The sequence below is a fragment of the Bufo gargarizans genome, chromosome 6, assembly GCF_014858855.1.
Source record: "Bufo gargarizans isolate SCDJY-AF-19 chromosome 6, ASM1485885v1, whole genome shotgun sequence".
Lineage (NCBI taxonomy): Eukaryota > Metazoa > Chordata > Amphibia > Anura > Bufonidae > Bufo > Bufo gargarizans.
Genome location: NC_058085.1, coordinates 161,834,843 through 161,850,669, shown reverse-complemented (window position 1 = coordinate 161,850,669; position 15,827 = coordinate 161,834,843). Strand labels below are relative to the sequence as shown.

The 15,827-nt window shown below is 40.8% G+C and overlaps 1 protein-coding gene across 1 annotated transcript in view; it reads left to right on the top strand.

The window, feature by feature from the left end:
• Nucleotides 1-15,827, top strand: part of LOC122941006 (cGMP-dependent protein kinase 2-like) — a 322,377-nt gene that overhangs the window by 70,278 nt on the left and 236,272 nt on the right. The window lies entirely within an intron of this gene.

Below are 15,827 nucleotides of genomic sequence, written 5' to 3'. Positions count from 1 at the left end.
TGAAGCTGTTGACGACTTGCGGAAATGGGCACACACGCAGCATGCCTTCACTAGTAGCTCTGGCAAATTGGGGTAGGTTTTGATAAGCCGCTGAACCAATAAGTTTAAGACGTGAGCTAGGCATGGGATGTGTGTCAGGTTGCCAAGCTCCAAAGCTGCCATGCCTGGACACCACCATGCCTGGCTGTAGGTTGAGTGACGAGGGCCACAGCTCGGTTTGGTCCCTTATACTTTGCCACAGCTCTGCGGTGGTGTGCTGTTTGTCCCCTAAACAGATGAACTTCAGCACGGCCTGTTGACGCTTACCCAGAGCAGTGCTACGCTGCTTCCAGCTAGTGACTGATGGCTGACTGCTGCTGGAGGTGGAAGTGGAGGAGGAGGCGGCAGAGGAGGAGAAGTGGGGGTTGGAGCCAGTAATATAGGTGCTGGCGGAGACCCTGATAGACATAGGGCCTACAATTCTGGGCGTGGGTAGCACCTGTGCCATGCCAGGGTATGACTCACTCCCGGCCTCCACAACATTTACCCAATGTGCGGTCAGGGAACCAGCACTTGTCCATTTGGATGCTGTGCTGGGACAAGGAAGTGGCTGTTGTTGCTGATGGTTCATGCGAAGGTCCAGGTGCAGGGTGATGGGCAATCGGGCCTGCGCCTTCGACAGGGGATTGGCCAGCAGTGTGTAACAAAGGGCAAGAGGAGGCAGTGGTGTGACCCACAGACCCAGATTGTAGACCCAGGTGTGTGTTCGGCCCACTTGTTAGGGTGCATGGATGCTATGTGGCGCATCATGCTGGTGGTGGTGCGGTTGCTAGTGTTTACGCCCCGGCTCATTTTCGTACAGCCCAAGTTGTAAACTACCACTCTTTTGTCGTCTGCGTTTTCCTAAAAAAAAGCGCCATACTGCGGAAGACCTACCCCTTGGCACGGTAGATTTACACATGGGGGTGCTCGGTGTAATGATTGCGGGCCTGTTTGGTGTTGGCCGACTTCTCGCTTTTTCAACCCCACTGCCTCTGCCAGCCTGTTGCGGTGCTATGGATCCCTCCCCCTCTGTACTGCTGTCCTCGCTCGGCTTTTCACTTTCCCATGTTGGGTCAGTGACCTCATCGTCAACCGCCTCCTCTTCCACTTACTAACTCTGCTCATCCTCCTGACTTGACCTAACCACAACCTTAGTGATTGACAACTGTGTCTCATCATCATCCACCTCGTGAACGAATGATTACCGTTCACCACCGTCATCTTTACGAGACTGTGAAGGCTAAAGAGGTTGGTAATCAGGGCACAATATCTCAGATTCCTCATCAAGTGTGCTGGGCGCAAGGGCCAAATGTAATAGTGCTGCTGGATAGAGCTCCTCGGAATATCCGAGTGCGGGATCACTCGTTTGGCAAGCCTCTCCATGGTGGGAGGAAAGATGATCAGAGAAAGGATTTGGTTGACCAGACTCTTGGCTACAGAGACTGGACTTGGTGGAAGAGAGGGTGGTGCTTAACCGACTGGAAGAGTTATCTTCAGCAATCCGACCGACCAACTGTTTACACTGGTCCGACTTGGACAGTGTTGTCCTGCGTCGCCCAGCTAAGTTGGACATAAAGCTGGGTTCGGTGGATGTTTTTTTTTTTTCTGGTGCACTAGCAGCAGGCACAGTTCCATTGCGCCCAGGGCCACTGCTTCTGTGTGCACCATCAGCATCACACCCACTTCCCCGTCCCTTAGTGCTCCCCTTCTTCATATTAATGGTTTTGTCACTTGATGTGGCGCAGATTGTTTTACAGTCCGCTAAAGACATAGTTTTCTGTTGCAGGACAGTATATGTCGCAGAAACACACAGAATATGACACTAGATTAGGCTCAGATTTTTGGAATTTGCTATACAAACTCAGTATATGTCACACAATTCACGGATTGCACCATTGAGAGCAAAAAAGTGTATAGATTATGGGGAAAAAAATTGTGTTTTCTGTATTATAATTCTTTCCCTATATCTGGGCCTGACAACCACACAATGTATTGAAGTGCAGATCACACAATTCACGGATTGCACAGTTGACAGCAAAAATGTGGATAGATTGTGGGGGAAAAAATTGTGTTTTCTGTATTATAATTTTTTCCCTATATCTAGGCATGACAACAACAAAATGTATTGAAGCGCAGATCACACAATTCAAGGATTACGCTGTTGACAGCAAAAATGTGGATTATAGGAAAAGAAATGATTGTTTTCACTAATATTCTTCTTGTCTCTGCCCCTGACATACAGAAGGTATTGCTGCACAACTTTGAACAATTAAATTGCTGCCACCACACACAATAGTCCTTAAAAGGACTTTTGGGTCTTTGAAACGTTTTAAAATTGAATAAATTGCGATCACAAACCCCCTACACTATCTGTCCCTTACTAAGCGCAGCTCTCCCTGACTCGTAATGAGCCGAACCCGCGTCATTGGGTGCTATATCGCACCCTATAACACATTCCGGCCAGCCAATCACTGTAATGCCATCAGCCAACATGGCTACTGGCATTAAAGTGATGGCAATACTTACCTGCACATTTATTGGCTGCTTAGCAACTGCAAAACGTGCGGGGAGGAGACCCAAGCATGGCGCTCAAGCACATGTGGTACTCAGCCGAGTACCGCCATGTGCCGAGCATAGCGATGCTCGAGCCAAACAAGTATTCGGCCGAGCATGCTCGCTCATCACTAGTGTGAGCCCTACTTTATCCCAAACCTCAAATAATTTACCCTGTAAAGACACTAAATATGTACTAAAACCATTTATAGAAAACAGAAGACATCAAATAACACAATATGAGCAGTAGACTGAAAGGAGATTGTGGGATTAGAAAAATATAGCTACTTTTTTACAAAAAACGTTCCAATTAAGCCAAGGGGTGTATCTAATATTGCAACCATCCTCATTCTCTGCTATTCTCACTATGTGTCATACAGGCTGTTGTAAAATCACTTGTTACTGCTGACCAGCTTATAGGGAGGCTACATGGGAAAAGGTTACTTGCTAGACCCCTGCTGTGGGCATGATTCCTGAACTGTGATATTCCTTTGTGCATCATCACTGGTTGCATAATGCCTGTTCTGCAATCTGACTGGGTAGATTATACTTGTGTTGTGACCTCTCTGTGTGCCTTGTATTGTGATATTACTGTGTTAAACCTATTCTGTAGCTATATACAATGAGGAGAAGAAAGTGACAAATAATGAGAACAAATGATACGACAGTGAAGAGGCACACAAGGTCAAAATTAGTTGCTACAATTGCTCTAATGTTTTAGAAGCTAAAAGCAAAACTGTAAAACCTAGATCTTTATAATGAATCTTACCTTTGTTTTTCAGATTTTTTTCTTTTTCTTATCATCTAGTTCATTTTTCAGTCAGTGCAGTGCATGAAAATTCTTTTGCATCCTAGAAACTGTTAACAAGCAGGATAGCTGCTGCGGAAGGTCCTTCTTAAGGGTTTATTTTCTTTATAATGATTGCATGTATGAATATCCAGTAAAGGCTGTCTCATTAATACATGATGCTCTTTATACATGGATATCCAAACAGTGTGACATATTGTGTAACATGATCTATGCTCACAATGTGTATTCAAGTGTTAAAAGGCTTGTATATATCAAGGGGAGAAAAACAGAACTGGATCGCACATCCACAATGCTATGCTTAGATCTAATTAAATTCACTTCTCAGCACAATATAAAAGTGGATCATAAGGCACTCACTACGCCAAGGTCGCCTCTTTTAGTGGGACCTACCCTGACAAAAAAAAAAGCACACTGCAGTGACAAAGCGGCACTGCCCTAGTGGGCGGCAGGACCCGGGAGTCAAACAACAACCTGCTGTCTGACAATGCCACCCATGGCCCAGTTTGCCTATGATAACAGTTAGTGTTGAGCGAAGCAAAGCAATGGAAGCTGGATTCAGTCCGAAGTTTAGGAAAGCTTGGATTCACATTCATGGTAATGAATCAGTTTTTCCTAAAAAGCCAGCCAATCCGCAGGTAGGCATCCTCTGTGATCTCACAGCTCTATAAAACCCTCATCCCGTGCAGTCTTTGCCATTATCCTGTGAGCTGAGCATAGGGAGAGACGTGACAAGTGCTCATGTGGTAGGGACAGTGTTGCTGAAAACAATTAATAGGAGAATATTGTAATGGGAGAGTGCTGGGAGACTGCAGGGCGACTTATTCTGCGTCAGTTTTATTTATTTATTCCTACATTTACTTATTTCTACATCAGCTGTAAATGTAATTCAATACCAATAAGATGGAAGTCTTTATTATTTCACTGCCAACGTGCCAACCAATACCATCCATTCTGCACCCCTTAGGTGGACCAGGTCTTAATGATAAACATTATCATTGTTTGCTGGCTTTACTTCTTTCAAATCATCCTTCAAAGTCTCCATGTCCTAGAAAAGTCAGTAAGATGCAGAGAGAGGAGGATCTGGATGTTCCTGATGACATATTCTCATCAATATTAGATGATATGGAAAAGGAAGATAAGCAGGTGGCAGAAGAAAGACTCCCACCTGTAGGGCAGTAGAGTGCTGGGGTTGGAGAAGTGGGTATTCCAAAGCTAATTAATATTCTGTGTTTACTGTCAAATAACATACAGGAGATTTCTGGCCAGAAAGGTAATAATATCCAAATTGTGTCTCCACCTAACCAGCCAAACCCCATACCAGCAACGGCCCCTGTTTAAAGGTGCTATGCATCCATTAACAATGAAGAAGGACTATACATTATAGTCTTCATTATTAAATCAAAGTCAGCTGCTGGCTAATTGGCCGTGTGGTTCTTTACCGCATCATGGCCGCAACATGGCAGAGTGCCTGGATATACCTGATTTATAGTAATTTGTGGCAAATTAATTCATAACAAATTTAATTTCTTGCTAACTTCGGCGAAGTTGCTGAATCAACATTTTCAAAACGTAGATAATCTTTAGTGACATTAAATAACCACAATCACTCAATGCTGAATTTAATTTGCATGTTTTGGATTTTTATTCATTTAGGTAAATGTATGTCTCCTGAGTGGAGAGGTTCTTCCTGTTATGACTTAAAGGTAACCTACGGTATTACCATAAACACATGATAAAATCTGCAGACAGAGCAGAAGGAGCTGAGCAGATTAGTATATAGCTTTATGGGAAAAGATTCAGTATACCTTGTTTTTTTATTCATTTAAAGAGGTTATCCAACCCCTGCAATGCCCCCTGTAATGCCCAGGCGCCTCATACAGGCTGTAATTACCTTGCTCCCAGGCACCCGTGTCGCTGGGAAGCAATGTAAGTACAACCTGTGTGAGGGGCCCGGTATTTTTGTTTTAAATGTTTTTCAATGGAAAGTGTTTTTTTAACTTGGAGATTTATTTAACTTTTATTTTTACAATTTATTAGTCCCACAAGGGGACTTTGACAAGCGATCTTCTGATTACTTCTATAATACACTTTACTGCTCATGCAGTCCAGTGTATTATACTGACAGTACTATACTGCTTCTGGTGCAGCCCTGAAATCACTGATGGCAAGACTAGAGGCCTTCATTAGGCTCCTGGCTGCTATACCCAGACATCAGCACAGCACAATCTCAATCGCAGCAGTGCCGATGACTTAGAGACCGCGGGGATCAGAAACTTTTTTATGCCTAAAATATATATGTTTACCCCCCACACACCCCTGAATGATTTCATGTTGGCAGGGTGCAGGGGGGGCGGGTTGCGGGCGATGCGGCAGGCGGGATCGTGATCCCTGCCAGCCTCCCCTTGAATAATCGTTGGTGGCACGTGGGTATACCAGGGTGTCATCCTGGTATAAACGGCTGATATCTGTGATGCGATGTCAGACGTTTAACCCTTTCCATACTGTGGTCCGTACGGACCGCTGTATGGAAAAGGTTAACAGCTCAGGGAGCTCCCTCCCTCTCCCATCGGGGGGCTGCTGTGCCTTTGCAGCTCCCCGATGGAGAGGGAGAGAGCCCCCAGACAGCCCCCCTCCTTACCCTTCCCCGTCTGCGCAGTTGTGGCCACAATTGAGCAGACGGGGAAGGTTCCCATGGCAACAGGACGCCTTCTCAGGCATCCTGCTGTCCATGGTCTGAACAGATCTGTGCTAAAGGCATAGATCTGTTCAGACAAAGTGTAAGTGAAATACAGTGCAATACACTATATAGGGGTACTGTACTATATTATACAGACATCAGACCCACTGGATCTTCAAGAACCAAGTAGGTCTCGGTCAAAAAAAAGTGAAAAAAAGTTAAATTTAAAAAACACATTTATCACTGATTAAAAATGAAAAAAATAAAATTCCCTACACATGTTTGGTATCGCCGTGTCCGTAACAACCTGATCTATAAAACGGTCATGTTACTTTACCCGAACGGTGAACGCCATAAAAATAAAAAATTAAAAACTATGATGAAATTGAAATTTTGCCCACCTTACTTCCCAAAAAAGGTAATAAAAGTGATCAAAAATGTCGCATGTTGGCCAAAATTGTAACAATCAAACCATCATCTCATCCCGCAAAAATCATACCCTACCCAAGATAATTGCCCAAAAACTGAAAAACTATGGCTCTTAGACTATAAAAACACTAAAACATGATATTTTTTTTCAAAAATGAAATCATTGTGTAAAACTTACATAAATAAAAAAAGTATACATATTAGGTATCGCCGCGTCCGTATCGACCGGCTCTATAAAAATATCACATGACCTAACCCCTCAGGTGACCACCGTAAAAAAAAAAAAAAAAACGGTGTAAAAAAAGCTATTTTTTTGTCATTTTACTTGACAAAAAGTGTAATAGCAAGCGATCAAAAAGTCATATGCACGCCAAAATAGTGGCACTCAAACCATCATCTCATCCCACAAATAATGAGACCCTACTTAAGATAATCGCCCAAAAAATCAAAAAACTATGGCTCTTAGACTATGGAGACACTAAAACATTTTTTTTGTTTTAAAAATGAAATCATTGAGTAAAACTTACATAAATAAAAAAAATTGTATACATATTAGGTATTGCCGAGTCCATGACAACCTGCTCTAAAAAATTACCACATGATCTAACCTCACAGATGAATGTTGTAAATAACAAAAAAACGGTGCCAAAAAAGCTATTTCTTGTTACCTTGCAGCACAAAAAGTGTAATATTGAGCAACCAAAAATCATATGTACCCTAAACTAGTACCAACAAAACTGCCACCCTATCCCGTAGTTTCTAAAATGGGGTCACCTTTTTGGAGTTTCTACTCTAGGGGTGCATCAGGGGGGCTTCAAATGGGACATGGTGTCAAAAAAAAACAGTCCAGCAAAATCTGCCTTCCAAAAAACATATGGCATTCCTTTCCTTCTGCGCCCTTCCGTGTGCCCGTACAGCAGTTTACGACCACATATGGGGTGTTTCTGAAAACTACAGAATCAGGGCCATAAATAATGAGTTTTGTTTGGCTGTTAACCCTTGCTTTGTAACTGGAAAAAATAAAATAAAATGGAAAATCTGCCAAAAAAGTGAAATTTTGAAATTGTATCTCTATTTTCCATTATATCTTGTGCAACACCTAAAGGGTTAACAAAGTTTGTAAAATCAGTTTTGAATACCTTGAGGGGTGTAGTTTCTTAGATGGAGTCACTTTTATGGAGATTATACTCTAGGGGTGCATCAGGGGAGCTTCAAATGGGACAATAAACCAGTCCAGCAAAATCTGCCTTCCAAAAACCCAACGGCGCACCTTTCCCTCTACGCCCCGCTGTGTGGCCGTACAGTAGTTTACGGCCACATATGGGGTGTTTCTGTAAACGGCAGAGTCAGGGCAATAAAGACAAAGTCTTGTTTGGCTGTTAACTCTTACTTTGTTAGTGGAAAAAATGGGTTAAAATGGAAAATTAGGTGAAAAAATGAAATTCTCAAATTTCATCCCCATTTGCCAATAACTCTTGTGCAACACCTAAAGGGTTAACAAAGTTTGTAAAATCAGTTTTTAATACCTTGAGGGGTGTAGTTTATAGAATGGGGTCATTTTTGGGTGCTTTCTATTATGTAAGCAAAGTAACTTCAGACCTGTAGTGGTCCCTAAAAATTGGGTTTTTGTAAACTTCTAAGCCTTGTAACATCCCTAAAAAATAAAATATCATTCCCAAAATAATTCAAACATGAAGTAGACATATGGGGAATGTAAAGTCATCACAATTGTTGGGGTATTACTATGTATTACAGAAGTAGGGAAACTGAAACTTTGAAATTTGCTAATTTTTCCTAATTTTTGGTAAATTAGGTATTTTTTTATGCATAAAAAATAATTTTTGGGACTTCATTTTTCCAGTGTCATGAAGTACAATAGGTGACGAAAAAACAATCTCAGAACAGCCTGGATAAGTCAAAGCGTTTTAAAGTTATCAGCACTTAAAGTGACACTGGTCAGATTTGAAAAAAATGGCCTGGTCCTAAGGTGAAAAAGGCTGTGTCCTGAAGGGGTTAAATCACTTAGAGGCCACGGTCACTATTACCAGCGAAATCTAAGGGATTAAACTACCCAAATCGGCACTTTTGCTAATCTGTGCCATTAGAGTAGGAGCCCAGCTCTCATGCGAGAGCCAGGTTCCTGCCCTACACCTCACAGGAGACCCATGCAGCGCTTAGACTGGGCCACCATTAAAAGGTTATGACCTAGCCAAGGCAGGGGAGATATGCAGCCATTTAAGGCTACTAGTGGTTGCAGCAGCACCTGCAGTACAGTATGGAACACAATAAACAGGCACAAAGCTTCAGTTACGTTGTTGAGCTGGCGATAAACAGCCACTGGCAGATCTGTTCATTGTCATCAGCTGGAGATGTGTGGAAATCCTCATGGATTTATGTGCCTGATTTATTTTGATCAAAGGCAATTTAGCTGGTTTGGGTGTAAAGACATTACCTGTTACACTTTAAACCCTCTCGGAGATGACATTGAAGGCTGGACAAAACAATACAACAATAGCAAAGTGGTCCAGTTCCAGCTACTGTTACAGTCTGCCTCTCCAGAAGTTCATGGGATCAGGGAACAGAGTATGTGCAGGAAAAAGGGCTCAGTCATTTAGAAAGTGAGACATTTTTAAACCCTTCCAGATCTCTGTCGTACATGTCAGGTTTTAAAAGATAGCAACCGCTCCTGCTGAGGCAGCCACCATAGCAACTGAGTGCCTGCTGTTTTACACAGTAGATACTCTGAGCTATTGTCTGTGATCACCAATAACACTGATCACAGATGTTTAACCCCTCAGATGCCTTGGTCAATTGTGACCATTGCATTTAACTCGGCCTTACCCAGGAATGCTGAACTCCCGGGGCCTAAAATAATCCCCTTTCCCAGTAATAAAAAAATTATTAATTAAAGATAATTTGCACTACCATGTCTCAAAATGCTCATAATATTAAAATATAAACATATTTATCCCATATGAAAAACTCTCTAATGGAAAGATACAAACAAAATGGACATTTTTTCATCTCTTCACCTCTCAAAAAAATTAAATAAAATGTGATAAAAAATCATATGCACTTCAAAATGGTATTAATAAAAATTACAGATTGCCTTGCAAGAAAGCAGCCCATAGACATACCTATATAAAAGTTATGAGGATCAGAATATGGTGATGCAAAGAAAATATGCTTTTTAAGTTTTTATGATTCTTTAAAATATTAAAATACAAGAAAAACTATAAAAAAAACTGAATAGTTGTAGTTGTAGTGACTGAGAGATTGAAGGTAAAAAGTCAGTTTTAGGCTAGTTATACACTAGCAGCGTCAATATGGAAGGCTGTTCTGCCAGATCTCTGCACACTCCAGAATTGCTGGAGGTTTGTAAGGCTCCCACCTGCGCCTTTCAATAGAATGGGGACCAATGGGGATCTGGCGGCATTCTGGCAAATATGGTTTTCTTCCCACCGATATTTGTCGGAATGCGGCCGCATGTCCACCCGGTCCCCATTATAGTAAATGGGGCTGTTCCCTGCTGGAGCAGTCCGCTGGAACGCCTCTGCTAGTGTGCAACTTTCCTTACCTTATAGGGAATGTCTCAAAAATTAAACCCATAAAACTAGCATAACACAATTTTTTTCCAGCTTCCCATTATGTCAAATGCAATATCAAACGGTACCCATAGAATGTACAATTTGTCAAAATAAACAAGCACTCAAACTTCTCTGTAAAAAAAATAAAATAATTTGTGACATCTTTTTTCTAAAGCTATGTTCCCATCTCAGTTTCAGAGATCCAGCACAAATGCCGGCTGTCGGGCGTACAAAAAACCATTGCATGCAATGTTTTTGTCCAGCCAAAAAATGTCATTTAATGCCAGAAATTGCCCCGATCACTGCCGAACGTCATTGCATTCAATGGGATCTGGAGATGAAGTAAAGGATTTGGCAAGCTGCTCTGTGCCGTAACAGCCCCCAGATCTCAGAACGGAGATGTGATTGAAGCCTAAAGTAAAAAACCCTCATTTTAATAATCTTTCTGGATATCGTACTGTAGTGGGTGCAATGACAGGGAGCTGCAATAGCGCAGCCCCGTCATTGTACCCCCCAGATGCCGAGTTCATACAGGATCGTGGCATCTGAGTGTAAAATTTACAATAATTCAAACTTACAAAATCAAGCTTATCGCCTCCATTTGCTCGCGACGGGCCGGCTGCCGCCATCTTGCTTAAATATCTCTGCCGAAATCCTGTGCGGTGCGAGATTACATCATCACGCCGACTGATGTGGTGACATATGACGTCATCACGCCGGCCGGCGTGATGATTTAATCTCGCGCTGCACGGGATTTCGGCCGAGATCTTCAAGCAAGATGGAGGCTGATGGTCCATTGCGAGCAAATGGAGGAGGCAAGTTTGATTTTTTTTGTTTTTTACACTATTTCAAGTTAGGGTCCATTCACACGTCCGTTGTTTCTTTCCTGATCTGTTCCGTTTTTTGCTGAACAGATCTGGACCAGATCTGGACCCATTCATTTTCAATGGGTCCTGAAAAAAAATCTGACATTTTGCTGTCCGATTTTTTTCAGGACCCATTGAAAATGAATGGGTCCAGATCTGGTCCAGATCTGTTCAGCAAAAAACGGAACAGATCAGGAAAGAAACAACGGACGTGTGAATGGACCCTTAAATCGATTTGTTGACATGAAGCACGAGAAAATTTGTCTTCAAGGCGAATCGAATTTATCCTGAATTCGCTCATCTCTAATAGGAATCCTTGATATGCATTGTCATACAGTACAAGGACCCTTTGCAGACTTAACATAGGGTAACTCAGGTGAGTGGAAGGATAATTATATATTTTTCTTTTAAAGTATAAATCTATTTCTTTTAAAGTATAACTGTCATTCTTTTTTATTTTTGTAATGTATAGACGCAGCACTTTAGACCATTTTTGTAATATACTTTAATTACTGAAATTGTACATTTCTATTAGAAAAATAGCTCTAAAGTGGCCCATTTTGAGCGTTAGCAACGCTCCTCTAGCTTCTGTTTACATAACACAGTCAGTGTTGAGCAAGTCTCCAGAATTATGTAAACAGAAGACAGAGGAGCATTGCTAAGGCTCAAAATTAGCCACTTTAGTGATATTTTTCTAATAGAAATGTATAATTTCAGTAATTAAAGTATATTACAAAAATAGTCAGTATCAGTGCCCCTATAAATTACAGAAATAAAAAAAAACTGTTACACTTTAAGCTGTCAAGCTATTATAGTAGTTTATGGCAGTTTTCTGTGGTGATAGGTTTCCTATAAATAATCTGTATGACTGTAATGTGAAGACTAAATGGCTGCATAATTTGGGCAGGGTACTATGTGTCATATCAAATCTGGGGTTACCACATATGATTGATCACATGTTGTCAATCATATTGTCACTGAAGCTCTTCAAGGGTACAAAAGAATCTCTGTTTTACACTATTTGGTACTATTTGGTACTCCTGTGGTAATTACCTAGAATTGTGTTCAATGATGCTCACAAATTACAGCTTACAATCAGTGGGGCAGATATATTAAGATAAACTTATTTTGCACCTGAAAATTTTACCTGACCCTATTTTTCCATTTGTGCCAAATTTATGATGTGCATTGTTAAATGTGTCTAAATCTGCATAGTTGTTTTGGGCAATGTGAAAGGTAAGATACACACAGTTTTCTACAGGGATTTATACTATCTGAGTTGTACCCCACTTGTTATACAATCTTGTAGATGGTGCAGATTTTGTCCAAAGCATATGTCTAAAACTGCACCAAAGCAAAGTGCAAAATAAGACTAGACAAACAGTCCAAAGTTTGTCTAAAAAAACTTGTGTCTATCATGTCATAAAAGAAACACAATTGTAGAGCATATACTTTATATATTTGGCGAAAAAAGTATTCCCCTCACATTCTGGATCAAATCAAAACCCTCTCCAGGAGCAGTGACATTGATGAATCTGCTCCAGTGTTTGTACAATGTCAATTGAATATAGACAATGCATTCAATATGGAAATCAATACTTGTCTATTTTGAGGATAGCTGAGGCTCTGCCTTTTGAATGCACTGTTGATAAAGTCACTGAATTACTACCAATGCAGACATACAGTGGTGCTGTGTACCACTTTTTATTTTTGTGAACCCTTCAGAATTTTCTATATTTCTGCACAAATTTGACCTAAAACTACCTAAAATTGACAAATTCTAAAAGTAGACAAAGATAACCAAATCAAACAAATCTGTGAAAAATATGAGACTTGGTCATTTAATTATTAAAAGGCTTTTCTAACGATAGGTCATCAATATCAGATCGGTGGGGGTCCGACAACCGGCAACCCCGCCGATAAGCTGTATGAGGAGACGGCGGGCGCAGTGTGCTGGTGTTGTCTCTCTTTTCTCTGTGAATGGTTGACCTTTTTTGATTAAAGACCAAGGGCCAGATTTATCATTAGCTCAGGTCAGAATAATGGAGTGAAAAAGTCCCAAAAAAGTCCCAAACGCTAAAACTGCACACAAATCTGCGACTTTTTTCTGCTCTGCACTATGCTCGCCAGTTTTCTGAAAGTGGGTGTGTTTTCTTATGTAAATGATTCTCTAGACATCTGAATTACTATTGTGACTATTTAAAAAGTCGCAAAAGTCGCAAAAAGTCGCAAAAAAGTCGCAAAGTGAGGACCATGCTTATCTTATGAAACTTTTTAATAGAACATGCTACTTTTTCATAAAAACGTGTGACTTTTTCGTGAAGATGTGCGACTTTTGTAAAGCTGCTTACTGACGGATAAACTGCTACCGTCAAACCACATTTATTACAGTCTTAAAGGGCCGATCATAAATCTGACTTAGCTAAAACTGACTTTAGCCATATGTGAAAGTGGAGTGAGCTGTCAGAGTCGTGATAAATCTGGCCCCAAGTATTTAAAGTCTGATCTTCACAATACATGTTTGTGGAGGTGTATCATGACATGAGTAAAGGAGATTTCTTAGGACCTCCAAAGAAGAGTTGTTGATGGAAAATATTATCAAACCATCTCTGGGTTTGGATTCTGTCAATCCATAGTAAGATTGTGTACAAATGGAGAAAATTCAGGACCATTAGTACCCTCCCCAGGAGTGGTCAACCAACAGAGATCAAGCCAAAAACAAAGTGTGAAATAGTATGCGAGATCACAAAGGAAACCAAGGTAACTTCTATGCAACTAAAGGCCTTTCTCGCATTAGCTAATGTTAATGTTTATGAGTCCAGGAGGACAATGAACGACAATAGTGTGCATGGTAGGACTGCAAGGAGAAAGCTTCTGCTCTCCAAAAAAACCATTGCTGCCTGTTTGCTATTTGCTAAAGATCCCCTAATCAAGCCAGAATCCCCTTGGAACAAACCATTTTGTGGACAAATGGGACCAAACCATAATATTTTTGATCAAATGAGAAGCGTTATGTTTGGAGAAAGAAAAACACTGCATTCAAGCATAAAAACTAACATGCAGTAGGTGTGGACCCACTGTGCTGACTAACCAGTTTTACTTTAGTCTAAGCTAAGGGCATTGACATGACGGTTGCCTGGTGTTCACCCTTTAAACCCTGTACTGGGATCTGGACTTTGCTGCAGGGAACTTGGATCAGGCTGCTACCTACTGAGCATATGCGTTCCGAGGTTGGGTCAGGCAGCAAGGAGCAGAATGGGTAGACAGGCAAGGTACAGTACATGGGTAGTCAGACAAGAGATCACACCTTCGCTGGTTATAAAATACTAGAAAACTCAAATCTCAAGCAAGTGGGTAGAACAAGCAGGCCAGCTAAATAGGGAGGCTTATCAGCACCTTTTTAAGCAGCTGAAATGGGAGCAAGAGAGAAGTATTTACTCCAACAGCGCTAAAAATAAGTTCACTAATCACTAATTCCAATACACACAGGGAGAGTGGAGCGATGATCAAACCTTCACGGGAAAGTAGACAACGGCAGTATGGACTGCCAGCGTAACAAAAAACAGATCCCATTTGTGAATTTAAAAATATACCAGCCAATTCTAAAGGATTTAGCAGATCAACCTTTCAAGCACCACCTTAAATGGGGGTTGGAGGCTTGGTAATCATATGCAAAACATCACCAACTATATAACAATTTTAGATGCTCCATAACTTTTGGTAATTACCTCCTAGAAAGATAATATGGCCAGCAGGTGTCCAATCATATTTTTACCAATGTAGGTATATCAAACGTACATATGAAATATGGACAATTTGATCCAATACCTGACCTTGCATTGATCTCAGTGCATTATTCAAAATAAATATTATAACTGTGTTTTTCAAATATTATTTGTTTTTTGGTCCTGTACAAAACGCCTAAATCTTATCCACCCATTGCGGTTTGGAGAGATGGATGTTTTGTTTCCCTTTATTAGCATCCAAGTCACTGCAGACCCTGACAAGGGTTCATCTTGGTGTTTTTGTTTACCTGAACAAATTAACTTATTTTCCTGAAAATTAGCTCTGTGCAGGAATTTGTATTGGGTTCTGGATTTATAGAAACAAAAATGATACAATACGATTCATAGCACAATTTTTACAAACAAGCTGTAATTCATACAGGACAATTTATAACACTGTCAAAATTTAATGCTAACAGAAAATAGGGAAAGAGTTATCCCCAAAAATTCAGGCATTAATTTGCTCCCATAAAAGTGCTGCATACTTTGCACCCACATTTATGTCTTAGACACTTTTTGTGCCTTGCCCTACAATGGGCATTACTCACGATACAGCAGCATGCACTAAATTTGCACCAATATTTTGGTGCAAAGTTGGTCAACAAAATGGTGTTGTAAAAAATATTTGTTTTCAAACCAGCACCTGGATCTGAATACTTTTATAATTGCATACAATTAAACATTTAGTATATCCACTGAGTTATTCAATAAAAGGTATCTGTATATCGTCACCTGCTGTTTGTTCTTTTTCGTATTTCTTTGTTCACCTTGCTGAGGTGGACAAACATGCTTAGTTCCATCCTTCAACTGTGAGATGGAAATAGCTGCAGCAGAAAGAACACACCCCCTGAGCTAAAGCATAAAGAGCATTCCTTCTGAGATGCCAGCTTGATATAAACTTAGCAAAGCAATTGGAATAATAAATGGGAAAAGCTCTGGATCCATGTGCAGTACAGGTTCTATCTTTATTAGAAGTCAATTGTCATGAACTATATGATGTCTCATTTTCATTTTTTTCATTAATCATGGGATAACCCCTTTAAACAAAAGTGTCTAAAGAGGCGCCAAATTTAACATCCAGCCTAAGCCATGGTCATC